This window comes from Catharus ustulatus, chromosome W (genome assembly GCF_009819885.2).
Source record: "Catharus ustulatus isolate bCatUst1 chromosome W, bCatUst1.pri.v2, whole genome shotgun sequence".
Classification (NCBI taxonomy): Eukaryota; Metazoa; Chordata; class Aves; order Passeriformes; family Turdidae; genus Catharus; species Catharus ustulatus.
In genome coordinates, this window is record NC_046261.2 from 928,586 (window position 1) to 955,218 (window position 26,633).

General features: G+C 46.7%; 1 protein-coding gene across 3 annotated transcripts in view; it reads right to left on the minus strand.

The window, feature by feature from the left end:
• The window catches only part of LOC117005013 (mitochondrial nicotinamide adenine dinucleotide transporter SLC25A51-like), a 57,561-nt gene that overhangs the window by 12,734 nt on the left and 18,194 nt on the right, over positions 1-26,633 (minus strand). Inside the window, exon 1 of one of the 3 annotated variants that reach the window (XM_033076228.1) lies at positions 891-3,090. The exons of the other annotated variants lie outside the window; for them this stretch is intronic. The gene's annotated coding sequence lies outside the window, so the exon portion shown is untranslated. Of the gene's footprint in view, positions 1-890; positions 3,091-26,633 lie in introns of those variants that run through there. 3 annotated transcript variants of the gene reach the window in all.

Below are 26,633 nucleotides of genomic sequence, written 5' to 3' on the forward strand. Positions count from 1 at the left end.
TGAAATTGTCACTGTAAGGCTCGAGCACCTTGGTGGAAAAAAATAATGTGATGCCTTTGCTTGTGCTAGTGTATCTGATTGTGGGGCTGTCCAAGCAGGGCTAGCTAGCATATCTGCTCTGGCGTTGCCCTCTGTGATGAAACCTGGTAAATGTGTGTGACTCCTTATGTGTAAGATATAATAAGGGCAAGTTCTAGCTTGGATAGTAAGGCATAGAGTTTTTAGTAAGTTAAATAGTTGTGCATTATCTATTTCCTTTAATAGTGCTCAGTCTAATTTCTGTGTGATGCCAGCTACATATGCAGAATCAGTTACAACATTTAGAGGAGTGTGAGGAAATGTTGGAAAGCCATTGCTACAGCCCGTAGCTCTACTATTTGAGGTGATCCACTCTCATATCCCTCCAATGTTTGCCACTAATCTTCCTCTTTCCATGTTACAATGGCTTCTCCTGTTTTCCAAGAACCATCATTAAACACTGTAGCACCTTTCAAGGGTGTGGAGCAATTCAGAAGTTTTAGAGACAGTGTAATTTCTTCACTTAACTTCAGCAATCTATGGCTTGGTAAATGATAAGTGATTTGTCCAGAGAAATTTTGCAAGGCACCTTGCAAGGCTGTGCAATTAGCAAAACACCATTTGAATTGTTCTTGTGTCACAGGAATAATGATTTTTGAAGGATCTCTAGCATTCAATTGTAAGCACCTGTCACAACATTTGATAATTAATTTTGCAATTAGTTCAAAGACGGTGGGTGCTGTCTTTTTAGGCTGATGAGGTAAAATCATCCATTCCAGTATGTGCAAAGGATCAGGCCAGTGTGAATTCCACTGCCCAATAATGCCAGTAGTATGAAAATTAACAGTGAGAATAAATACAGTGATACACACCTCTGAGCATATCCGGTGGACTTGTCTGTCTGTTATAGCTTGCTCTACTGTTTTGAGAGTAGCTTTTGCCTCTGAATTTAATTTTCTGGGAGAAGTTAACTCAGGATCACCTTTTAGGAGGTCAAATAAAGGTGCTAATTCTGAGTTGGTTAATCCTAGATATGGTCTGACCCAGTTGATAGTACCCATAAGTTTCTGTGCATTATTTAGAGTTTGAATCTTAGTTGAAAACTGAATAGTTTTCATTATTTTGAGTCTCAAATATTTCCAGGGTGCTTGCTGCTGCATCTTCTCCTGCAGCCCAAATGTTTTCAATGCTTGCAACAGGCTTGGCTGAATCTGTGAGAGTTCTTCTTTTGTTTGGGTTGCTATCAAAATATTGTCCATATAATGGTAACAGTATGCCCCTGGAAATTGTTCTCTCATGGATGAGAGTGCCTATGCAACATACCACTGACAGATCATAGGACTGTTCTTCATGCCTTGGGGAAGAACACGCCATTGATAACATTGCACTGGTGCAGCATTATTAATGGAAGGCACTGTAAAAGCAAACTTTGGGGTATTGTCTGGGTGCAATGGAATAGTGTAAAAACAATCTTTCAAGTCCACAATCAGAATGCCCCAGGAGGCAAGTATCATTGTAGGAAATGGCATACCAGGTTGCAAAGTACCCATGCTTTCCATTACATAATTAATTTTTCTCAGGTCATGGAGTAACCTCCACTTGCCAGATTTCTTTTTTATGACAAATACCAGTGTTCCAAGGGCTCATAGATGGCTCTATGTGTACTTGAACCAGTTGTTCCTGTAACCAGGATTTTGAGAGAGTCTAGTTTCTCTTTTCAAGAGACCACTGTGGTATCCACACAGGCTGAGTAATGAGACACTTCAGAGCTAGTGTGGGACACCTTACGTCCTTTAATACACTGCCTCCTGTTAAAAAAATCCATCACCACCTGGACTCCCCATGCAGATAGGACATCCCTCTCCCATAGGTTTAGTGGAGTAGCAGTGATGTTTGGTCGAGTTGTAGCTGTTTGGCCTTCATGATTTTTAATCTACATAGGATTGCTCCTCAAGTAGCTCTGTGTGGTCCCTCCAATGACAGCAATGGCAGATCCTGCTGGTGTGGTAGGCCACAATGAAGGCCATATGTTGGTAGAGATGATGGTGACATCTGTCCCTGTATCAATCATCCCACTGACCTTTATCTGCAAAGGCTTTGCTTTAGGCATCATAACAGTACAATTCATATTAGGTCTTTGATCACCCATGACCTTAGTCCAGTACACCTAGGGCTATCCTGTTGATCCGAAGCCTTGGCCTCTTTGCCCCCTATAATCTGCTTTGGGGACACAAGACTCCATCCAGAAGATAGCCGGGTCGTGAGTGGGGATGGCAGCTGATCTGAACAGCGATGGGGATGGAGCTGATGCTGGCACTACTGCAAGTGCTTCCTCTCGAGGGTTGGCAGCAGGGTGGAGACTTGTGTTCCCTCTGTGAGTGTCTTGTGTGTCCATCAGTGATGTGGTTCCCTGGGGCTGTTCCATTCTTGGTTGCAGATGCGATGAGGCTGCAGAGGCTGTGGCAACAGCAGGACCAGGGCTGAAGTCGGGAGCAGGAGTGGGGTCCGGTGCCCTGGTGTTGGTATTTCCTGATTCCGGTGCATTTCCAGAAGTGACGTAGGCTTGGCATCCGGGCACGTGTAGTGACATCTCATTGGGGCCCACCCCTGTGTGGCAGCAGGAGGCAGGCGTGGCCATCAGAGGTGGGGCTGTTGGCATGGCTTGGCAGCCAAGCCAATCAGCTCTGGGTAGGGGTGGTCTGGGCATTTCCATGGTGACGAGGGGCGTGGTCGGCTCTGGCGTGAGGGGTGAGGAGGCAGTCCCGGGGGCCACATGGCACAGCAACGAGGCCCTGAGGCGATTGCCCAACATGGCAGCTTGGGGCGGTGCGAGGCACTCCAACCCAGCACAGAAGCTTGACTGTGCTGGCATGGGGCGTTCCAGTCCTGTGCAGCAGCAGCCGCGTGGCATGTGCTCTCCTCTCTTGTTTGCCGAGGATTCACTGCTCAGTGGAACCTCTCCAGCAGCCGTAGGCTGGCTGCCCACTGTCAGTGCACTCGCTGCTGGGCCTGGGCCCACCACTGGTGCTGCCACCCCCCTGAGTGCTGGCTCTTTCCCCTCGGCACCTCCACCTGCCGGGGTTGCTCCACATGGGGGAATTGTGCAATCCATCATGCCTCCACCTGCTGGGGTTTGACTGCCCGCCCCCCCCCCCTCGGCCCCACCACCCACCAGGGCCGATCCACATGGTCGGGTTATACAATCCTCGCTGCTGCCCGCCTGGGTGTGGCTACCACCCTCTGCTCTGCCGCCACCTGGGGCTCCGCTACGCAAATTGGATTTTATCTGCCTTAGCAAGTTCAAGATTAGCCTCCAAGGTCTTAAAACTTAGACTGCACTTTAATTGCCTTTTCAAGCTTCATCTATTATATATTTCCCAGTCTGTGTGCAGTTATTAATATCTAACCCAGTCTCTTTAGTTGGTTCCATTACCCATTTTTTTGTCCATGATATTAAGTCTAATAGAGTTTCTTCCTCATAATCTATACCCCACTCCTTTAGAAAATCAGTCCATATATTGATAGCTGGATGTTCTTCCATGGAGACAAGTCCACCCATCTCTTCAGTTGTGTTTTTCTTCTAGTTTTCAGCTTTTCTGTTTCCCCGGCTCCCATGCCGTTCAGTATTTGATAGTGTCCTGGCTTTTTCCAGCTATTATGCTGATTACTTTTTTATAGCCTTTTTTTGGCTTTTTCTGGTATTACGCCATTTCAGTCTCCCCTGCTCTGTGTGGAGAACATGGCTAAGTCAGATCACGTCACGACCACCAGATATTGTATTAACTGGGGTCATGCTTGGACAAAGATGACACGAACCCTCCGTGATCCATATGACAAAAGCCTCTTTATTGTTCTGGACCCTTCTTAAAAAAAGGGTTTAAATTCCCTGGCTCATGAGAGCTGATTTATTGGGAGTTCAGACTGACCAGTGAGGTGTCTGCAGCTTAGGATGGAACATCATTGGGTGAAATCTCTGTTTGGGTTTGAATATATCCCATCATCGTTCACCTAGGGACCTGTTTATCGAACCAGGCTAATCAAACCAAATTTCTTATCTATGGCCGAATTAATTGCCTAGCTACAAGACAGCTTGTGCTATGATACCCTTTAAGTACCGGAAGACTGCAATGAGGTCTTCCTGGAGCCTTCTTTCCTCCAGGCTGAACAGCCCCAACTCTCTCAGCCTGTCTTCATAGGAGAGATGGTCCAGCTCTCTGATCATCTTTGCGCCCTCCTCTGGACTTGTTCTTTCTCGTGCTGAGGGCCCCAGATCTGAATACAGTACTTCAGGTGAGGTCTCACAAGGGCAGAGTAGAGGAGAAAAATTACCTCCTTCGACCTGCTGACCACACCTCTTTTGATGTAGCCCAGGGTGCAGTTGACTGCCTGAGCAGCAAGCGCACATTGCTGGCTTATGTCCAACTTTTCATCCACCAGCACCCCAAAGTCCTTCCTGCAGGAATGCTCTCAATGAGTTTATTTCCCAGTCTACTCATCTCTGGGGTTGCTCCAACCCAGGTGCAGCACTTTGCACTTGGACTTGCTGAACCTCATGAGGTTCTCATGGGCCCACTTCTCAAATTTTTCCAGGTCCCTGTGGATGGCATCCCTTCCTTCTGTTGTGTCACCTGCACTGCTCAGCTTCATGTCACCTGCAGACTTGGTGAGGGTGCACTCAATCCCACTGTCTTTGTCATTGATGAAGATATTAAAGAGCACCGGTCCCAAGACAGAGCCCCGAGGGACACCACTCATCACCAGCCTCCACCTGGATATAGAACCATTGACCACAACTCTCTGGCTGTGTCCATCCAGTCAATTACTTTGTTACTGAATAGTCCACTCTTTAAACTCATGTCTCTCCAATTTGGAGATAAGACTGTTGTGTGGGACTGTGTCAAAGGCTTTACAGAAACCTAGGTAGATGACATTGATCAGTCTTCCCTTGTCAGCCTTTGCAGTCATTCCATCATAGAAGGCCACCTGATCGGTCAGGCACAATTTGCCCTTGGTGAAGCTGCGCTGGCTGTCTCAGATCACCTCCTCTTCTTATATGTGCCTTAACATTACTTCCATGAGATCTGCTCCATGATCTTCCCAGGCACAGAGGTGAGGCTCATCCATCTGCAGTTTCCTGGATCTTCTATTCTCCCCTTTTAAAAAACAGGAGCAATGTTTCCCTTTTTCCAGTCACCGGGGACTTCACCTGACTGCCATGACTTTTCAAATATGATGGAGATTGGCTTGGCGACTACATCAACCAGTTCCCTCAGGACCCTGGGATGCATCTCATCATGGACTCATGGCTTTTCAGTTTCATCAAGTGGAAGTTCCTGTACACTAATGCATACAGTATAAGGAATAAACATGATGATATATAGATCTGTGTGCAGTTGTAGAGCTGTGATCTTGTTGGGATCATGGAGATGTGGTGGTATGGCTCCCGTGTTTGGAATTTTGCAATGGAGGGAAACACTCTTTAGGAAGGACAGGCTGGGAAAACAAGGAGAGTGAGTTGTCTTTTATGTAAGATAGCATTTGGAATTTATGGAGTTCTGCCTGGGGATGGATGATGAGCCAACTGCAAACTTATGGGTAAGGATTAAAGAGAAGACAGGTAAAAATTACATTGTAGTGGGTGTCTGATATGTCATTAGGTTACTGCTGGGAACCAAGAGGGCAGCCTTGTTCTCAAGCTGCCCAAGGACAAGAACTAATAACAATGATTAAACACCTGCTGGATACGTGACAGACATTATATTTTTCACAGAAGCATGTTTTCAAAGAGGTGTTGCCTTCTTTGACCAATGAGTCTTTCCCGACTTTGTTTTTTGTGATCTTCCTTACATAAGTGCCATGGCTTCTTCAATAAATTGCTCTTTCTTGTTGCTTGCAAGAGTAGTCATGTTGCTGTGTTTTTTGCCGCTTCCTAGCCATACAGTGACATTTGGAGGGTCCCACCGAGATCGCTACTTGATTGAACTGAGATCGCTTTTGAGCAGTCGTTGCCGACGGGGCAGCACCGGGATAAACTCGGAGCTGACAGTCTGCTGACACCAGGACAGACCCAGCAAGGCTGTCGACAACTGGGGCTGCGGTCCAAGCTAGGTTTTTCTAGTCAGAGCTGTGCCGAGCGTAGACTGAATTACCCAGAGGCCAGGACTGCAAGCCTGGGGCCAGAACCAGCCAGGAATCGGTGGGTCAATAGCCATCTGGGGACATCGCGGACCTCCCCTGACTGCAGCAGGACGGGAGATCCAGGGAAATCGTCGGCTGTCTCGTCTCCCATCGAGAGAGGTAATATGAGCTTTTAGCTCAGGAGCCTATTGGCTCATTTCGGAGCTGCAAATTCCTGGCTTTTGCTTGGAAGGAGTTCTCTTTAAAAATGGGGACTCAACAATCTAAAAAACGGGAAGCTGCGCTCTCAACATGGAGAGGTGCTTTGGCAGAATTAGACTGCACTGGGGTTCTTTCCTCTGTAACTTTTCCTAAAAATCCGCCATTCTCTGTGCAGTGTGATCTTTGTCTGGGGACCGTGTTTCATTCGCGTACCCTTCCCCGGGAGGTTGTGTTGGATCGATGTGGGCGGCGGCGCGGGGCCCGGGTGCAGCGGCAGCCGATGGTGCGTATAGCCCCCCCTTGTTAACCCATCAGGGGGAGATCCCTCTCCCCCTGCAGGTCCTGCGGCCGCCTGCTGCGGGAGTTCCATCTGGGCATGCTCGGTTCCCCACGTGAACACCGTCGCCTTGTTCGGGCGTGCAGTGGTACGCGCGGCGGCACAGAAGCCGGGCGCATCGGGGATTGAAGGCGCTAGTTGCACCTCTGCGCAGCTGGAGGCAGTTGCCTCTCCCCGCGGGCGCCTTCGCCCGATCCAGCTACACTGGCGCCGCTGCCGTCTGCGTGTTCCGCACATGCCCAGTTCCCCTTTTTGAACGCCTCCACCGCTGCTAGTGAGGTACAGGACGGACGCGAATCAGATGTCCCCTCGATTGTGCTCCAGGGGGCATTCGTCTTTCCCCCCTCACAGGCGCTGGCGTCCGGGCCACTCCCGTGAGGTCAGCCACCCGCTGACATCACCGTGGGGATCACTCCCGCTGCCCCTCCAATGCCTGCGGGGGCTGCGGAAGCCCTGTTTTTCCCTATGGATGTGGTCGTGCAGGCAGCAGTTGATCATGCCGTGGCTGCAATTGTAGAGCGGGTGGCAGCTGCGGTGCACACTGTGGTGGCGACACTGGCGGTTACTGGTGTGGAGCCATGCAGGGTCTCCCCCGCAGCCGCTGAAGCAAGGCTGCAGGGGGCTTTACCCGTGCTCCTTTGCGCTCGCTGAATAGGGGCTGCAGGCGCTGTGCACTGTAGGTGCAACGGCAGCGCCTGCCCCTCCCTCGTCTCCGATGTCTCAGCCTGCGGTGTCTCCAGACCCACCTGCTGAGACGAGGCCACGGGCACCGCCCATTGCTGGGATGGGGGTGGAACCAGCCTGTCCCTCAGCACTGGCGTCGGAACTTGACCCGCCCAGTGGGGCAGAGCCGTGGGCACCTCCGGTCCCAGATAAAGGGGTGGTGCCCACTCCTCCCTCACCTCTGATGTCAGAGCTCGACCCACCGCCCATTGGGGCGGGCTCTGACTCGGTAGAGGCACGGTTTTCCCCTGCTTTCCCCTCAGTGAGGCAGTTAGTCAACCCGGAAGTGATGATCTCATTCTCCAGTTCACCAGAGACGGTGGTCCTGCCACCATCTCCACCACCGCCGTTTCCAGCCTCGCCGGCCAGAGAAGATATCCCTGTCTCTCCACAGGCGGATGGACTGCTTCCATCAACCCCCCAGGGTGCCACGTCGTCTTTTGTCTCGGCGCTGGTTCCATCGCCTTCACCTCGTGCCGGGGCCGCCAGTGGGTCGTCTCCTCTCTGGGGACGTGCTACCGGCCGCCTTGATTTTTGGAGTACAGCCAAGTCCCAAGCATTGTGGCAGGGTGGCTGGGGTTCAGTGGGGCACACAGAGATCTTCGGGGGTCCCGGGGATCATGGCGTTTGCGCAGTGGGGGTGGGGAAGAGTCCTCGAGCAATTGTTTCTAAGCTCAATCTGATTTCTGGGAAAGAATTGTTGGAAAATTGTAATAATGGCATCCAAATGAAAGAAACTCAAATCTTTCCCGTGCTTGATGCTGTTCCTGAGACTGAACAGCGTGACAGGAAAAAGAGAAAAAAAAAATATTTAAATGATCTTGTCCTGTTCTTGTGAATTGCCTTGTTGCAGGCTTTTGCAGGCTTTGGACGGGACAGGCTTACTTCAAGTTCAAGTTCGGTTGTTGTTGCTGACCTGACAGCCGGATGATCTTTCTACAAGCTGGATTGTTTTGAAGTCAGGACTGCTTTGGAAAGCTGAATAGTTTTGCAATGAGAATGAAACATTAATCTTAAAGAAATTAGGATTTTAGTTAAAAGTTAGAAGAAACTGGGCTTGAGCTAGTTACCTGAAACTTAAATAATTGCTTGCTTGTCAATTTATGTTTCCTTAGCTTTGCTTGCAATGGGAAAGGATGAAACTAGTAGTTAGGTCCAAAGAACACAAACAATTGCAACCAGAAACTCATTCTTTGCAAAACTGGAGTTGCCCCAAAGGCCATTTGTGTTGTCATTAATAGAAAAGGTCAAGGGCGAGGAAGACTCCCCTTACTTCCTCCTTTTAAGACCCCTCCCCACAAAAACAACCCCCGACTTCATTCAAGAAGCCAACCACGCATGCTTAATAGTTATTCCAGCCAATTACCATAGGAAGCAGGGGATGGGAGGGGCTGGTATTATGAATATGTATTTGTTTGAACCTTTTGTCAATAAATAGACTCTGTGACCACCTGTAAGTTTGCAGTACATATTAGGGGGTTACCCTACGCTGCTCCCCAGCGCTGAATAAACATACCCTTTCTCACTTTAAATTGTTAGAGAGTCTTTTGTCCGTCACAGTTGAGTATTGGTATTAGACCAATACTCATATTTTGGTAAATCAGTTGACGACTCTGGTGGGACTCTTCTCTCTGGCCAAGGGGCCAGCTGGGTTCGGGACCCCTCTAGGGCGCCCACCTGGGATCTTCCTAGAGAGAGGGCTCCTTTTCCTCGCTAGCACCCCAGGGAGCAGAACTAGAACTGCCGGAAACACGGACAAAAAGGTATGTTTAAAAATTGAAGATAGGTACCTTTAAGAGAGGCAAACTGATAAGATGCTGCAAGACGTCGTATGCACAGTGAAAAAGCCTAAAGTGGATTTGTTTGTAAGTTTCCATGGAATTTGGTACTGGTTTGTGTTCCAGGTGAGGCTGGAACTTGTGTCCCGTAGTGGGGGAGTAGCGGCGGGCTGGTAGCAGCCTCCGGGAGTAGAGCTCACGTGGCAGGGGGTCGGTGGAGCTCAAACTGGTTTGTGTTCCAGGTGAAACTGGAACTTGTGCCCTGTAGTGGGGGACTAGCGGCAGGCCGGTAGCGGCCGCCAGGAGTAGAGCTCACACAGCAGGGGGTTGGTGGAGCTCGGGCAACTGTTATACAGCATTGCCAGTATTGTTGTTGTACAGGAGAAGTGGTGGCTCCAGTTTTATTTGTAGTTTAAAGGCAGTGTGGTGGTGATTTCCAGCTTGGGGCACCGGCTGCAGGCATTGGTATGTAATGCCAGCATTGTTGTGGTACAGGAGGAGTGGTGGCTCCAGTTTTATTTGCGGTTTAAAGGTAGCGCGGTGGTGATTTCCAGCTTGGGGGCACCGGCTGTGGGCATTGGGGTGTGATGACTGCATTTTTGGCTTGCAGAATACCATGATTGCAGTTTGTGCGCGCTGAATGTGTGTGCGTGTTTGAGCCTGCAACTTGTTTTTGTGAGCTTTGTGTGCTTCAACTGTGAGTTAGTGACAGGCTGTATGTGTTTTGGTTTGTGTGTTTTTGAGAGTGTGTTGGCAAAAATTTTGTATGTGTAAGTTGTGAAAGAATTTTGAAATTTACACCTGAGTAGTAGACACCTAAAAAGCAGAGGAATTTGGAGCACTTGCATTATGTGAATTACATGAGCTAGGCTGTGTGTATGTGTAATTCGATTGTGTGTGTGTAAGCAGCAGAATTGTGAACAGCGTATTACTGAGTGAAAGCAGCAGTTGTGTGTGATTGAGCTGTTTGTTTTGTGTTTAAAAGAAGTGAGTGATGTGAGACAGTCTAAAAATTATGCCCAGCATAGTCCAGTGTAATCCCAGTAATGGACATCGGTGGGGTGATCCAAGTTTTTGCATAGACAACGTCTCTGTTTCTGCTCAGCCTTGAAAAGGTCTAATTTTGGCTGTTTGTTTTAACTGTGAAAAAAAATATAGTTACAGTAATTTCACGACTATAAGGTGCACCCTTTTGACTAAAATTTTCCCCCGAACCCGGAAGTGTGTCTTATAGTCCAGTGCGCCTTATATGATGTACAAAGTTGCGACATTTGCCACCCCGGAAGTGTGAGCCGTGAGCCGTGGGGGGAGCCGGTAGTGCCGCGGCAGTTGGGTGGAGGCGGGCCCGGGGGCCCATGGCGCCACCCCTGTCGGGTCCGGGTGGGCCCGGGGGCCCATGGCTGCCGGGTGGGGGCGGGCCCGAGGGCCCGCGGCACCGCACCGCCCCTGCCAGGTGGAGGCAGGTCCAGGGGCCCACGGCGTCACCCCTGTCGGGTCTGGGCGAGCCCAGGGGCCCATGGCCGCCGGGTTGAGGTGGGGTCTTGACCAGCAACCGTGGGGGAGGAGCTGGGGGCAGAGCCTCGCTGCAAAAAAAAAGTGCACCCTATAGTCCAGTGCGCCTTATATGATGTACAAAGTTGCGACATTTGCCACCCCGGAAGTTTGAGCCGTGAGCCGTGGGGGGAGCCGGTAGTGCCGCGGCAGTTGGGTGGAGGCGGGCCCGGGGGCCCGTGGCGCCACCCCTGTTGAGTCCAGGCGAGCCCGGGGGCCCATGGCTGCCGGGTGGGGGCGGGCCCGGGGACCCGCGGCACCGCACCGCCCCTGCCAGGTGGAGGCAGGTCCAGGGGCCCACGGCGTCACCCCTGTCGGGTCTGGGTGAGCCCAGGGGCCCATGGCCGCCGGGTTGAGGCGGGGTCTTGACCAGCAACCGTGGGGGAGGAGCTGGGGGCAGAGCCTCGCTGCAAAAAAAAAGTGCACCCTATAGTCCAGTGCGCCTTATATGATCCACAAAGTTGCGAATTTTGACGACTCCCGGGGGGGATGGGCCTTATAGTCTAGTGCGCCTTATGGTCATGAAATTACTGTAGTTATTTGTGAGGTTTTTGAATTGCTGGTGTAAAGGGTTAGTTTCTAAGTGTAGAGTGGTGAGGCAGAAGCATGAGTCCAAAATTGCTGCCCCTCCCCCCCCCCCTTCCTCCACCGCAGAGAAACTGTCTTGGCCAAAGTTGGACAGATTTTTGGTGTAGTTTTATGAATATTTAACCCAAGGTATAACGAGAAAGGTTTGGTTTAATAGCAACCTGTAATGAGCAATTTAAAGGAAAGAAAAAACAAATTTTTGCTTTGTTATTTTGTGTAAGTTTTGTAAGTGAAGTGTTTGAGAGTGTTTGGTTGTGATATGAGTTCCCTTAGAGGTGAATAAAAAAGAGTTTCTCTTTAGTTGTGCAGTGTGTGTAGTGAACATTTTGAAACAAAAACTATTGCCAATTTGTGTTGAAAAAATAACCATTTGTCTTGGTCAGTGATTTGAACTTTCAAAGAGTTATTTTAAGTGAGTTGGTTCACTGTTTTTTCATGTTTACCCTTTTTTGTTAGCAGTTTTAATTTCTTTCCTTTTTTCTTTGCTGGTATAATTATATGTCAAAGAATAAAATGTTCAGGGAATGATCCCAGGCTAAAGGAACTTCCCTGTCCAAGAAAGAGCTGTGACTTTAATCCGTGAGTTGTGTTTTGTTGTGCAGTCTGTTGAAAATTTTAAGTTAAATAAATATATAAGTAAAGGATACCTAAAAATGGAATTTATAGTAAACACAAAGGCAACATATTTGATGTTAAATAAAGCCCTGATACCTATAATAAATAATTATGTTCTTCAATAAATTGCTCTTTTTTGCTGCTTGCAAGAGAAGTTGTGTTGCTGTGTTTTTTGCTGCTTCCTAGCCATACAGTGACAGATATAGGCTGCCTGACCAGGAAGAACAAGCAGATGAGGCATTCTACAAACAGCTAGAAGTAGCTTCAGTTATGCAGATTCTGGTCCGGATGGGCAACTTGAGCTACCCTGATATCTGTTCGAGAGACATTACAGCAGGGCAATCCAGGACGTTCCAGGAGAACATCAATAACAACTTCCCAACCCAATAGAGGAGTCAATGAGGAGAGGTGCCCTGATGGACCTCATATTCACAGAAAAAGAGTGTCTCATTTGGGATATGAAGGTCAAAAGCAACCTATAAGGCACACCGGATCATAAGGCGCACCTCCGGGAGTCGGTAAATTTCTGAACTTTGTCCATATATAAGGCGCACCGGACTATAAGGCGCACTTTTTTTTTTTGGCAGCGAGGATCCGTGTGCAACAAAGTAACAAATTACTAGTGGAATCACACGATCGCGGGGTTTACTGGCTCGGTTCGGGGCTGGGTGGACTTGGTGTTGCTTGGGGCTGCCGCCGAGGCGGGTCTGAGGGCTGCTGCCACTTGGTGGGTCCGGGGGTTGCTGCCACTCGGCGAGGCTGGATGCCTCTGTCGCTCAGCAGGGCCGGGGGCTGCTGCCGCTCAGCCCCGCCTGCCCCTGCTGGCCACAGCCCCATGGCCCCGCCTGCCCCTGCCAGCCGCGGCCCTGCCGGCTCCCCCCGCGGTTCTTGCAGCTCGCACTTCCGGGTTGGCAAATTTCCCAACTTTGTTCATATATAAGGCGCACCGGATCATAAGGCGCACTTCCGGGTTTCCATCAAAATTTTAGTCAAAAGGGTGCGCCTTATAGTCGTGAAATTACTGAACATAGGTGACAGAAGGAAGACTACAGAAAATGTGGGCTAGGGCTGAATGGAGATGAGGCCCTGGTGATCCAGAACATGGAAAAGTCTGAGGTACTATCTTCTATACCTCAGTCTTTATTAGCAAGACCACCCTTCAGGGATCCTAGGTCCCAGAGACAAGGAAAAAAGATGGAGCAAGGAAGACTTACCTGTAGTGGAAGATGATCAGATTAGGGAACACTTAAGCAAACTGGACGTATATAAGTCCATGGGTCCTGTTGGAATACACCCACGAGTGCTGTGAGCGGGCTGATGTCATTGCAAGGCCAGTCTCAATAATCTTTAATTAATCATGGCAATTGGGAGAGGAGCCTGAGGACTGGAGGAAAGCAAATATCACTACTATCTTCAGAAAAGGCAAGATGGAGGACCCAGGGAACTACAGGCTGGTCAGCCTCACCTTGATACCTGGGAAGATGTGGCAGGGCCTTTTACCCCTGATTGTGGGGTTAAATCTCTGATGCTCTAGGCACCAATTTTTCTGGTTGTCTTCTTTAATGAGCAAAGCAGCTAATAGTTGCTATAAAGTTGTTTATTGCAGAAGCACATCAGTCTCAAAAGGCAAAAGAGTCACAGGCACTAAGTCCATGCTAAGTTTTGGTATAAAGTCCCAAATAGAAGCAGAAACTGCTCCTGGATGTCCTGGCAGGGTTGATGTTGCTGGGCAGTTCCTGTCTTCTTCTTGGGTGTTGATGATGGCAGCGAGAGAGCAGGAACAAAAGCAAAGCAAAAGCAAATGGCAAAAAGCAATGGCAAAAAGCACCAGCTCTCCCCAAAACATGTTCTTATACAGAAACTTCCCAACAAGCTAAGACACAAACTGGAAGCACTACTTCTTAACCTATTATAATTCTAGTTTCTTAGCACTCCAAGTTACGTATAAAGTACGCATATGGTCTATCTTGCTCTAACTGAAAAAATTAAGCAATATTCTCAGTATAGTTTTATTATATCTTAAAACTATGTTCCTGGAGCCTCCACGGAAACACTAATCTCTAAGACTATGTTTTTCAACCTTCACTAGAACTCACACTTGTACTCTGGCATCTGAGACCTTTTACTCACTAAAAGCACTTAAAGCTCATTCTAAAACTTACTTACTTGCTTACTTATTCTAAAACTTAAACTTACATCTCTACTTTATGTGTGAGTGGCTTAACATACTTCAATCCATCCAAAGGTTTTAATTCAATCCCTGAACTCTGATTTCTCTCTGAAGAATTCAGAAAGACCCCCGATTCTCTGACTCCAACACCTGATACAGCAAAATCTTATCTCCCTGTCACATATGGCTAAAATCAGACTGGAATGGTTAGTCATGTGATGAATTATCTCAGCTGAGAACCTCCTTAGCCAGCAATACACATTCTGACTTGAAGGGTGAGAAAGGAAAACCTAAAATGAGTGATTGCAGAACTAAGCATTTTTACAACTGTAAAAGACCACTTTCATGAAATCAGAAATCTCTTATATAGTCTCTGAGTCATCTTCCTCAATGACAAATATGTTCATATCAAGTTGCTTCCCCAGGGGATTGAGAGAAATTAGGAAATTCTCTGCATACCGCTATCATTCATTGGTAATTGACATTGACTCCTAATCTATACTATTTCTTTGCTAGCTGTAACATAAGGTACATTTATTATTATTGTGCACTGTATCTATATCTACTAGCAGTTATTTTTGTTTTATTCCTGTGTAGAAAGTAAATCTGTTTAAGTCTTATGTCTATTTTCCTTGGTCTCTTCAATAAATTATTCATGTTGTAGTAGGCCTGATTGGTCATTATTAAGAACTTGTGAGTGAGAGTGAGTCTTGGGCTGCTGGCCACTTCAGTAAAGCTGTTATCCCCTGCCAGAAACCTGGAAAGGCAGGGATTTGTCTAAGCTCTCCCTTCTCCATTCCTAACAGAAGATGATGGATCAGCTAATCTTGGAAATTACTTCCAGGCACCTGAAGAACAAGAAAATCATCAGGAGTAGTAAGCATGGGTTCGCCAAGGGGAAGTCATGCTTGACCAACTTGATACATTTCTACATTTTACTACTAGCTTGGCAGACAAAGGGACAGCAGTGGGTATTCTTTACATAGACTTCAGTAGGGCTTTTGACACCATGTCCCACAAAATTCTCATAGGGAAGCTGTTGAAGTATGGTTTGAATGAACAGACAATATAGTGAAATGAAATCTGGCTGAACAGCCATGCCTAGAGGGTGATGATCAGTCGCACAAAGATTAGTTGGAAACCAATAACTAGTGGTGCACCTCAGGGGTCAATACTGGGCCTGATCTTGTTCAACATCTTCATTAATGACCCGGATGACTGAACAAAGTGTATAGATAACCCAAGAGTGGGATAAGTGGATGACACACCATTGTGCTGCCATCCAGAGGGACCTCAACAGGCTGGAAAAACAGGCTGACAGGAATCTCATGTAGTTCAGCAAGAAGTGTCACACCCAGCACCCGGGAAGGAACAACCCCAGGCACCAGTACAGGCTGAGGACTGACCAGGTGGAATGCAACTCTACAGAGAAGACCCCGGGAGTCCTAGTAGACATCAAGTTGGACATGAGCCAGCAATGTGCCCTTGCAGCAAAGAAGGCTAATTGTCTTCTGGGTTGCATGAAGAGGATTATTGCCAGCAGGTCAAGGGATGTGAACCCTCCCCTTTATTTAGCCTATTGAAGCCATACCTGGAGTACTCCATCCAGTTCTGGGCTCCCTTAGTACAAGATTGTACTGGTTTTGGCTGGGATAGTTAATTTTCTTCATAGTAGCTTTTATGGTTCTAAATTTTGGATTTGTGATGAAAACAATGTTCATAATGCAGAGATGTTTTACATATTGCTGAGCAATGCTTACATAGAGTCAAGGCCTTTTCTGCTTCTCACACTGCCCCACCAGTGAGTAGACTAGGGGTGCACAAGAAATTGGGAGGGAACACAGATGGGACAGCTGACCCCAACTGACCAAAGGGACATTCCATACATGACGTGACATCATACTCAGCAATAAAACCTAGGGGAGAAGTTTGCTGGAGCGACCATTTCTCAGAGGCCAGCTTGATATCAGTTGCCTGGTGGTGAGCAATTTTTTTTCATCCCTTTTTTTTTGCTGTTGTTTGTTTTTTTTTTTTTCTTATGAAATTGTCATATGTACCCACATGTTTCCACACTTCTACCCTTCTGATTCTCTTCCCCATCCCACTGACAGTTCATTTTGGTGCCCAACATGAGGCTTGAAGGGTTTGAGATAATAACAGATTTGATCGAAGTGCATTGAAGGGAATTTATAATTACTATATCTGTTTAACAGGTGCTGGTCATGACACTGACATCTGTTGTTAACAGTGGTTTATCTAATCCATGCAATGCTCCCTATTTTGCTGTACATCAAATTTGAGAGCTTGTTAAAGGTTAGTTTTACCTTTTGCAGTTTGTGGTGTTTGGTGGTGTTTTGCCTGGAAGAATTAAGATAAAAGCACTGGCCTTGAGCCTAATCTGGTATTTGGGCCCTGCACTGATGCCTTACCTGTACTTCAGGAACCATGTCATGGAGACAATTAAAAATTACACTTTTTTCCTTTTCTCCTCTGAGAGGCATTCAGTGTAAAAAACACAGAATGGCACCTTCTCCTTCTCCTATGGGGTAGATGTTTTCTCCCTTTTTACAATAAATCTTTGCTATCTTGAACATCCATAACTAAAATACTCCTATCAATACTTCTCAAGATTTTTTTTTTTGCTTTTCCTAAAGCTAACCAACTATTTAGGACTATCACTCAGAGATATGCCCCAAGGCAGTGCAGTTATGGGTGGCAAGGAGTGTGGGAGAATATGGGCAGGTGCCTTTTCTGCTTCTCACACCTCTCCTGCAACAAGTAGGCTGAGAGCACACAAGAAGTTTGGAGGGGACACAGCTGGGACATCTGACCCCAACTGATCAAAGGGATACATTGTTCATGAACTGGCTGTGCATCAGTCAGCTGGTGGTGAGCAATTGTGATTTTTTTTTCAGCACTTGTTTTTCTTGTTTTTACTTTTCTGTGTTTTTCTTTCCTTTTTTATTTTCTTATTAAGCTGTCTTTATCTCAACCTATAAGTTTTTGCACTTTTACCCTTTCAATTCTCTCCCCCATCCCACTGAGGGAGTGAGCAAGCAGCTGTGTAGCACTTAGTTGCCTACTGGATTTAAACCACCACAGACATGGGCATACTAGAAAAAGTCCAATGAAGTGCCAGAAAGATAATTAAGGGACTGGAACATTTCGCATATGAGGAAAGGCTGAGACAGCTGGGACTTTATAACCTGGAAAAGGGAAGGCCCAGAGGGATCATATCAATGTATATAACATCTCTTCAGTGGTGTCCAGTGACAGGACCAGAGGTAGAAGCTGAAACACAGGAGATTCTTTCTGAACATCAGGAAATGTTTCTTTACTGTGAGGGTGAGCAAACACTGGAACACATTTCCCAGAGAAGCTGTGGAGTATGCCTCCTTGAATATATCCAAAAGCCATCTGGACATGGTCCTGGGCATCCTGCTCTCAGTGGCCCTGTTTGAGCAGGGGGGTTGGACAAGATAATCTCCTGAGGTCCCTTCCAACCTCAACCCTCTTGTGAATCAATGGACAGTTCCCTCAAGCACCTTTTACACTGAGGGTGGGAACTGTGATCATGTATTCCATACCCCTTGGGATGCAGGGGAAGAGTCTTTTGAGATTGTACAAGACTTACGGGGTGTTTAGGGGAGGAACCAAAGGTGGGGAATGAAAGGGATCTAGGAGACTTAGGGAGGAACAAGTCTGGGGAAAAGAGAGGGATAAAGGGATAAAAAAGCCTAATTGTGTCTAAGCAGGTGGACAGTTGGTATTGTAATATATGTTGTTATAATTCGTGTTTATATAAGAAGGTTGTATGAAATAAAATAAAAAGAACCTCTTAAACACCAAGCACCCGGGGCCATAGACAACGGCTGTAATTAGCATATCAACAGACCTAGCCCGGTGATCTCCACAACGGACAGGAAGAGATCATCGATAAAATACCTGCCTAAGTACCAATCACCTCCGATGGTTCCCATAAGCGAGAAGACAGCACTTCATTACACATCAATATGGAGCAGACACAGCCTTCATCAGCATGCAGGAAGGACCTTTTGTCCAGGGCAGCACCAGAAAAAGGATTTAATCTAAATATGAGAATCTGCAGCAGAAACAAAGGAAACTCTTGCCTCAGGCCAGAAAAACTGTATAAAGCTGGACTCTCTGAGATGGCAGTGTGTGAACACAGGGGGGTCTGATGTGGTAGAGGTCAGATCAGTGTGTGTGTCCACCCAGTGCCGACCCTGGGCTCGGCGCTGTTGTGTTTTCGGTTGTGGCTTCCCAGGACCGTATTTTCGCTCGCAAAAATGAAAATTGCTGTTTTGCTATTTAATTTGGCTTGATTCGGTTATTATCTATAACAATCTGGTGACCCCCAATGTGATCCTGATTTGGGGTTCGGGTGGGACCCACTTTCCGTCCAGGAGGTGCCTCGCTGAGTTCAGCGACCTGGCGGGATCGGGAAACTCCCCAGCACCATTCAGGAACCCGAACTAAAACCAGAAGCCACAATCGAAAAGGGGGAAACGGGCCCAGAGCTCTCGGATAACCGCGGTAACTTTTCACTCATAAAACTCGACGTGCACGAAGAATCCACGCAGGAAAAGGAACTGTAAGTATTGCGTGGTTGAGTGAGGTGTGACTGAGCGCGTGAGTGAGACGTGATTTGATCACGGAGCAAGTCCAGACCCCAAGATCGCAGTTCCACCATCCCGCGAGGGACGTGGTCAGTCGCGGGGGAAGCGAACGTTACGTGTAAGAACTCTTTCTCACGTGTCAAGCCTAAAACTAAGGGTGTTTTGGGGGTCGGTCACGGGGGGATTGGGAGGGAGGTACGTTTCCTAGGATTTGGAAAACTGGTAAACCTCTCAGTCCAGGGGCTAATTCAAGCCCAGGAAAAGAGAGATCGTCTCCTTTCAAAAAGCTCCACGGAACGGTTCTCTGTGTGAGGTGAGTAGATTGGAAAATTTGAAATAAATAAAGTTTAAACTGCAGTTTAATACTTCTCAGATTCAGAAGGTCCCGGCGTGAAACACGGTAAGAAGGTATACTAAGGTAGCTTGGGATTTTTTTATTTGTAAAAGAAATGGGACAGAAAATGAGCAAACCCCAGGGAAAAACCCCGGAGAAACTGAAAAAGAAAGAAAGAAAAAAAAAAGGTAAGTTGCCCGAAATAACAAGGGACAGCCCGCTAGGTTGGATGATAGAACACTGGGAGGGGAGTCCCGATAAGAAAAATAAGTCTAAAGAAAAATTAATCCATTATTGCATAAAGATTTAGGGAACGGAGGGAGCAGCTGTGGGTCCCCTGTGTCCTCCACTTCCAGAGCGGGGAGGGGCGGGCAGTAAAGGCGATCAGGAGGGAGTATCGACAACGGCAGGGGGGGCGAGTGGTGTCTGTGTGTTACGGCAGAGTGTGCAAAGATATGAGTGAAAAAAATAAGCAGCCAGACTGAGTGCAGAGGTGCGGGTCTGGGAGCATGGCCTGTGGGGACTGGGGGGGGGGGGCTGAAGGGCCGCGGGGACTCAGCGTCCGAGCAGGAGCGGCATGGCCGCTGGTCCCTGTGAGGCTGTGGGATGCCCTGGCCCTGTGCTGCTGCCCGTGCTGCTGCCGGGGACGTGCCGCTGGGAGCACTGGTAGGGGAGGAGTGGTGTTTAAACTGTAACAGGACAGAGACTGGCCCACGGATACAGTGTCTGATAGAGAGAGAACAAGAGTAGAGAAATATCTGGGAAATGCAAATTGTATGTAGAAAAATTAAGCTTCTGTTTTCTTGTGAATTCTGCTAGAAAATGAGAGTAATACAGAAAAAGCTGTGAAAGTTTGCTGAATGTATGAAATGGGTTTGAAAAGCATGAGTTTCTGATTGTGTTTGTAATTTACTGGGAAAATATTTAACGGAACATTGAAGAGTGTGGTGAGGAGGTAGAAGAAAGGGGGAAGAGAAAGATTCCTTTGTTCCAGGTTGGGATTTTGAGTGCTTGGGAGAACGGTGGAGGCAATCTGGGGAGATGATGTGGAGTTCGCGCTTCTCATGTGTACTGTTCTCTGTGAATCAATCCTGCTCCCCGGCACGCGTAAAGAGAAATGCCTGAAAGAAAAGAGAGAGAGACCTGGCCCTTCCCAGGAATGTGTGCTGGTGCTTTAGCTGTTGCTAGAAGATGTGCAGGGACAGCGCTGAAGTGATTTAAGGTTGTGAGCAGAGCAGCTGGAAAGGGTGTTACTGTTTTATTTTGCTCCTCTCAGAAAAACTCAGCCCCTTTTGAGGAGAGGGGCATCCTCACGGATGGTGCTGGGAAATGTCCTGGTATTTAAAGTGAAAACCGATAGTGCTGCTCCACTGTGACCAAGCATGGGGATGAAACCTCATTCCCAGGTGCTGTGTGAGTGCAAGGTCCCAGCTCCAACGGCTCTTTACAGCCCTCTGGAGCTGTGTGTGCAATGCTGGTAGTGACATTAGTGTCCCTGTACTCCCCAGGACTGTCAGAGCCAGTGGGACACTTGGATTTCTAATATGGTCTAGTTGAATTAACCTTGTTCATTAACAAAAGTTGAATTAAGATGTTCTTAGGAGTGTTTCACGTGTAACTATCCCTAAACCAATGAAGCTGCAGTTGTTTTTGATATGTGTGAAAAGGGTGTAGAAAAGAGCATTCTGCTCTGTGTCTACCTTCTTCCCACCATCCTGAAGGAATTTAATCTTAAATCCAGAACTGTCTGGATGGGATGTGTGGCAGGTGCAAAGCAAGTTGTAGAGCTAAAGTTTTTGCAGGAGCTGTTGGTGTGTGAATTTTCCCTTCTCAAAAGCCTGTGCTTTGGTTTTTCCTTTTCTTTAACCTGTTTAAGTTAAGAAGAGATGTACGTTTTAGTAAAGTAAGATGGCCCAGGAAAGGATCTGGGGGGCAGAGGTCAGAAATGGGATGTTTGGGCCTGGGAGAGGATGTAGTGTCTGTGTAAAAGTAGAGAAGTTTCATCAAGATATGCAAACATAGATGGGAAAACAGGAGAAGTAATTAAATCAAGACCCTTAAATGCGAGTTGGTCAGCTCAGGTATGTGAATTGTATGCAGTTTTACGGGCATTAAAAAGATTAAAAGGAAAGAGAGGAATGATATTTACAGATTCAAAATATGCCTTTGGGGTGGTTCATACTTTTGGGAAAATTTGGGAAGAAAGAGGACTAATAAATAATCGGGGACGGGGACTGGTCCATGGAGAAATAATAAAACAAATCCTAGAGGCTGTCCGAGAGCCAGAAGCAATCGCGGTCGTGCATGCGAAGGGACATCAAACAGGAATACAATTTCAAATTAGAGGAAACAATTTAGCAGATAAGGGAGCAAAAAGTTCAGCACTACTAACGGTAAGTACCCCAGAATTCGGGGAAAGCGGGACTCAGGGATATCCCTCTTGTCCCTCCCAAAAAGAGATTGAAGAATACAAAAAGATAGGAGGTATATTAGAAGAAGGTAAGTGGAAATTACCAGATGGGAGGGAATTAATATCTAAGGATTATACCAGAAAAATTCTAAAGAGACTACATTTGCAAACACATTGGGGATCACAGGCTCTGGCAGAACAATTTCTGAGATTCTTCGGGTGTAAGGAGATTTATGAATTAGCTAAACAGGAAGTACAGGGGTGCCTGATATGCAAAAAGGTTAACAAAGCCAGGACACGACAGGTAATTTGGGGTAGTCGCCCTATAGCCTATCGTCCATTTGAAAGAATCCAAGTGGATCTCACTAAATTACCAAAGGTTGGGAGGTATAAATTCGTGCTAGTACTAGTAGACAAATTAACTCATTGGGTAGAAGCTTACCCAAGCTCAAGGGCTACAGCCCAGACAGTATCTAAATTTCTTCTGGAAGAAATCATCCCCCGGTATGGTATAATCAACTATATAGACTCAGACCAAAGAACACATTTCACCTCGAAGGTTATTAAACAACTGGCTGAAGCCCTAGGAATTCGGTGGGAATATCATACACCATGTCATCCCCAGAATTCCGGACAAGTTGAAACAGAGAATTGTCACACAAAATGCTCCTTTGGGGTTCGCCATACACAAAATACAGCCAAAAAAATCAAATCCTCATTAAAACCTGGAAAGAAGTTTCTCTCTCTCTTCTCTGGGAAGGTCTTTTTTTTGTCCTTTTAATCACAGACACAGCAGTCCGGACAGCAGAAAAAGGCTGGACACACGCCTCCAGAGTGAAAAGATAGAGACAATCGAAGAAACACCCAAGTGGAAAGTAGCTTCCTCCCCTGGAGACCTCAAGATACAATTGCACTGAACAAGCCGATGAATAACCTAGATCAAATATGGTGTATAGCTTCCGGGTGCAGGTGTTTTCCTTTTGTTCATTTCAGGTGCCAGATCTGTCGTAGGGTTTGGGTTACACATTGTGTACGGGGGATCCAACCTGGAGGGCTCTGTACTAAGTGTTTTGAAAAGAGCTGTCTCTGACCGAATTCTAGTACTTGCCACTGAATTGAATATCGTTGAACTAGATTCTGTAGAGTGGTTTCTCTTATACCAACACGGGATTAGTGGGAAACTAAATTGCAGAACTGAAATTTTAAGAGTGCCGGAGAACAAATAAGGTACCTTGTTAGACGGACACGATAAAATTATCAAGGTGGGATGTCTTTAAGAGGCAATATGCAGCTCGGACTTTGCGTTGGTCCCCTGAAGAATACCTCTGCTGCCAAGAAGATGGTTTCCCTCGCCGCTAGCAGCAAACTAGTGGGCGTAGGCACAGGCAGAGAGGTACGCCTGTGGGGAATCCTGGTGAACCTGAGCCTAGTCATGTTCCCACCGATTAACGCATACCCAAGGAACTCTGTAAACCCTGCGGCACAAAGCCGTAACAATGAGTGTGGGGGATGCCCACTAATTAGCACCCTGACTCACTCTGTCTTGGCCAACTGCACCCATTAAGGAAAGGAGGAGTATTGTACCTTTAACAGCACTCAGTATGTGAAGTGTAAATGGGGAAAGAAAATTATATGCTATAATCTCAAGGCAAGACATGGGAAAGGGCAGTCAGAGACATTTGCTCACAATATCCAGAAGAGAAATGCCAATCAAACACCTCTTCCCACTTGTGGACAATGCAATAGCTCGGTGTGGGCAGAGGGAAAACAAAAGTCAGTATTTGTGGCTTATTTTCAGGTGAATGAGTTATGCTATGACAATACCCAATTAGGTATGTGTGTCATGGAAGGGAAAACATATTGGATAGGCAAAAATCTTAAGTTCGAGAATGGGTTAATCTCAGACGGTAAACCAATCATCATCGACCTACTTGATGAAAATGATGAACGGGTTTGTGCCCAATTCGATAACACGTTTTGTTTCTCCAGAAATAAGGAAGGCATAGATCCTGAAAGTAAGATAGAACAAATAGCCTTAGAAATGAAAAGGCAGGAGTCAGAAATGAGAAAGAGGAGACTAGAACAGGAAAGATTAAGAACCTTAAGTGAGCAATATGATTTACTCGAAAAACAGTACGACAATTTTGGTCTGCCAAGATCGGACAATAATTTGTTTATTGATTTGATGAAAAAAATTGCAACTGAATTAGGATTGTCCAACTGCTGGATTTGTGGAGGACTCAAGTCAGCAGAAAAATGGCCCTGGAAAGGTGAGAGTTTAACTCCAGAGCAGCTCCTAAGGTGGGACAAAACACGAATCTCAAAGTCACTCCAAAGACCCGAGGGTTGGGTCTTAGATAAAAGAGTAATTGGGACCATTTGTGTCAGTTGAGAGGGTAAGGAATATACAGAGGTGGTGGGATACACCCCGTGCATCTCCACCCTAGCAGTAAACTCAAACAACAAAAGCAAAACTCGGTAACCAGACACCTCTGTTGGATACTGGAGCCTAGAAAGAGGGAATAATTGTGAATGGAGTGACAAAATTGGACTTTGTTGGAACAAAGGCTCTGGAGCTAACCCTTACCAATCACTAGGGGAGTTAAGTACTTATTGGACCAAACCAGAAAGCACAGAAATCACCTGGAAAGCTCCAGATGGGATATACTGGGTGTATGGAAAGAAAGCATACGGTGAATTACCACAAAGGTGGAAGGAGTCATGTACTTTGGGGATAATTCAACCTGTTCTCTTTACCTTGCCAAGATCTGACAGTGGAATATTGGGGGCACCCCTCTATGAGACACTGAAACAGGGAAAAAAAAAAAAAAAGAGAATTGAAAAAGATACTTCCTGATGTGGGTGGTAGCCAAACTAGGGGAGGGGAAGAGTGGCCAGCTGAGAGAATAATAGAGTATTATGGTCCTGCAACCTGGGCACAAGATGGGAGTTGGGGTTATCGGACTCCAGTGTACCTGCTAAATAGGCTAATAAGGCTGCAGGCAGTGGTGGAAATTGTGTCCAATTACACTTCAGATGCTCTCTAATTATTAGCTAAACAGTACTCCCAAATGCGAGCTTTTGTATATCAAAATAGAATAGCCCTGGACTACTTGTTAGCCGAAGAAGGAAGGGTTTGTGGGAAGTTTAATAAATCCGAATGTTGTGTGGAGATTGATGACTATGGAGAAACTATAAGGGATCTTGCTACAGAGATAAAAAGGGTAGCACATGTCCCTGTCCAAAAGTGGAATTCCATTCTCCAGGCATCTTGGTGGGAACAGTTATTCTCGGGAGTATGGTGGGAAAAGATTGTGTTCTTTATCCTGTGCTCAGTAGCTGGAGTCATCTTCCTACCATGCTTGATACCTTGTTTCATCAGATTAATACACTCAGTGGTGCAGGGCATGCAAATAGCCACTATGCCCATGGACCCAGAAATTGCACCTGGGAGAGCGAATGGCAAGGCATCCAAATTGCTAAAATTGGGAGAACGGGAGGTAGATACTAGTGCAGTAGAGGCACTTGCAAAATTTGAAGAGCAAATGGAAAAATAAATGCCCTTACATAGATTATCGAGAAGAGTCAATGGAGGAATGGGATAGTAGTGATGAATCTGAAGAAAACTGAGAGGGGAACACGAATTAATTTGGTTATATAGAAGGGGAGGGATTGTAATATATGTTGTTATAGTTCGTGTTTATATAAGAAAGTTGTATGAAATAAAATAAAATGAAAAGAACCTCTTAAACACCAAGCACTCGGGGCCATAGACAACGGCCATAATTAGCATATCAACAGACCTAGCCCGGTGATCTCCACAACGGACAGGAAGAGATCATCGATAAAATACCTGCCTAAGTACCAATCACCTCCGATGGTTCCCATAAGCGAGAAGACAGCACTTCATTACACATCAATATAGAGCAGACACAGCCTTCATCAGCATGCAGGAAGGACCTTTTGTCCAGGGCAGCACCAGAAAAAGGATTTAATCTAAATATGAGAATCTGCAGCAGAAACAAAGGAAACTCTTGCCTCAGGCCAGAAAAACTGTATAAAGCTGGACTCTCCGAGATGGCAGTGTGTGAACACAGGGGGGTCTGATGTGGTAGAGGTCAGATCAGTGTGTGTGTCCACCCAGTGCCGACCCCGGGCTCGGCGCTGTCTCGTTTTCGGTTGTGGCTTCCCAGGGCCATATTTTCGGTCGCAAAAATAAAAATTGCTGTTTTGCTATTTAATTTGGCTTGATTCGGTTATTATCTATAACAGTATGCTTGTCTGGCAATGCCTTGTGCCTGACCAACTATGGTGGGTTGACCTTGGCTAGATGCCAGGTGCCTACCAACTCACTCTATCACTCCCTCTTCTTAGCTGGACAATGGATAGAAAATAAGATGGAAGACAACTTGTAGGTTGAGATAAGGCAGCTTACTAAAGCAAATGCAAAAGTTTGCGCGCACACAAGCGAAGAGAAAAAAAAATTAATCTCTACTTCTGTTGAGGGTTGAGGAAGTTTTTACTCTTTCTCTCGGTGGAGAAATGTTTCCCATTATCATGTTAAAGAAACCTGGCCGGGCAACTCCCTTGGCTTCTGATCGATCAAGACAAAAGAGAGGGGTGGGGATGGATGCTCGCCGGCCTGAACTCGGAGGAGAGAGGTTCTTTTTCTCCACAGTGGGACCCGGCCCTGCACTCCGGCACTGCTAAAGCTTCCTGCTTCTGAGAACAGCGCTGAGAACTGGGACGCAAACGGTGAGCGGAGTTTTTTCCTTCACCCTTCTCCCACCTGGGGACTGCCCTGCCACCTCGCCTGCCTGCTCCTGCAGTTGCTGTGACTGAGAGGGGGGCCGCCTCGCTCCACCGGGACCGTGTGGAGGAGGAGGGCATCTGTGACTAGGAAAAAAAGGACTGAGACTGAGTTTCATTGTTTTGTCACTGATTTTTCATAACTGATGTTGTTCTTGTTTGTCTTGAAGATTTATCAGTAAAGAACTGTTATTCCTAAACCCATACCTTTTGCCTGAGAGCCCCTTAATTTCCAAATTCTAGTAAACTGGGAGGGAGGGGATTTTCACTCTCCATTTTGGAAAAAAGCTCTTGCCTTTTTTTTTTCCCGGCAATACTGTCTTC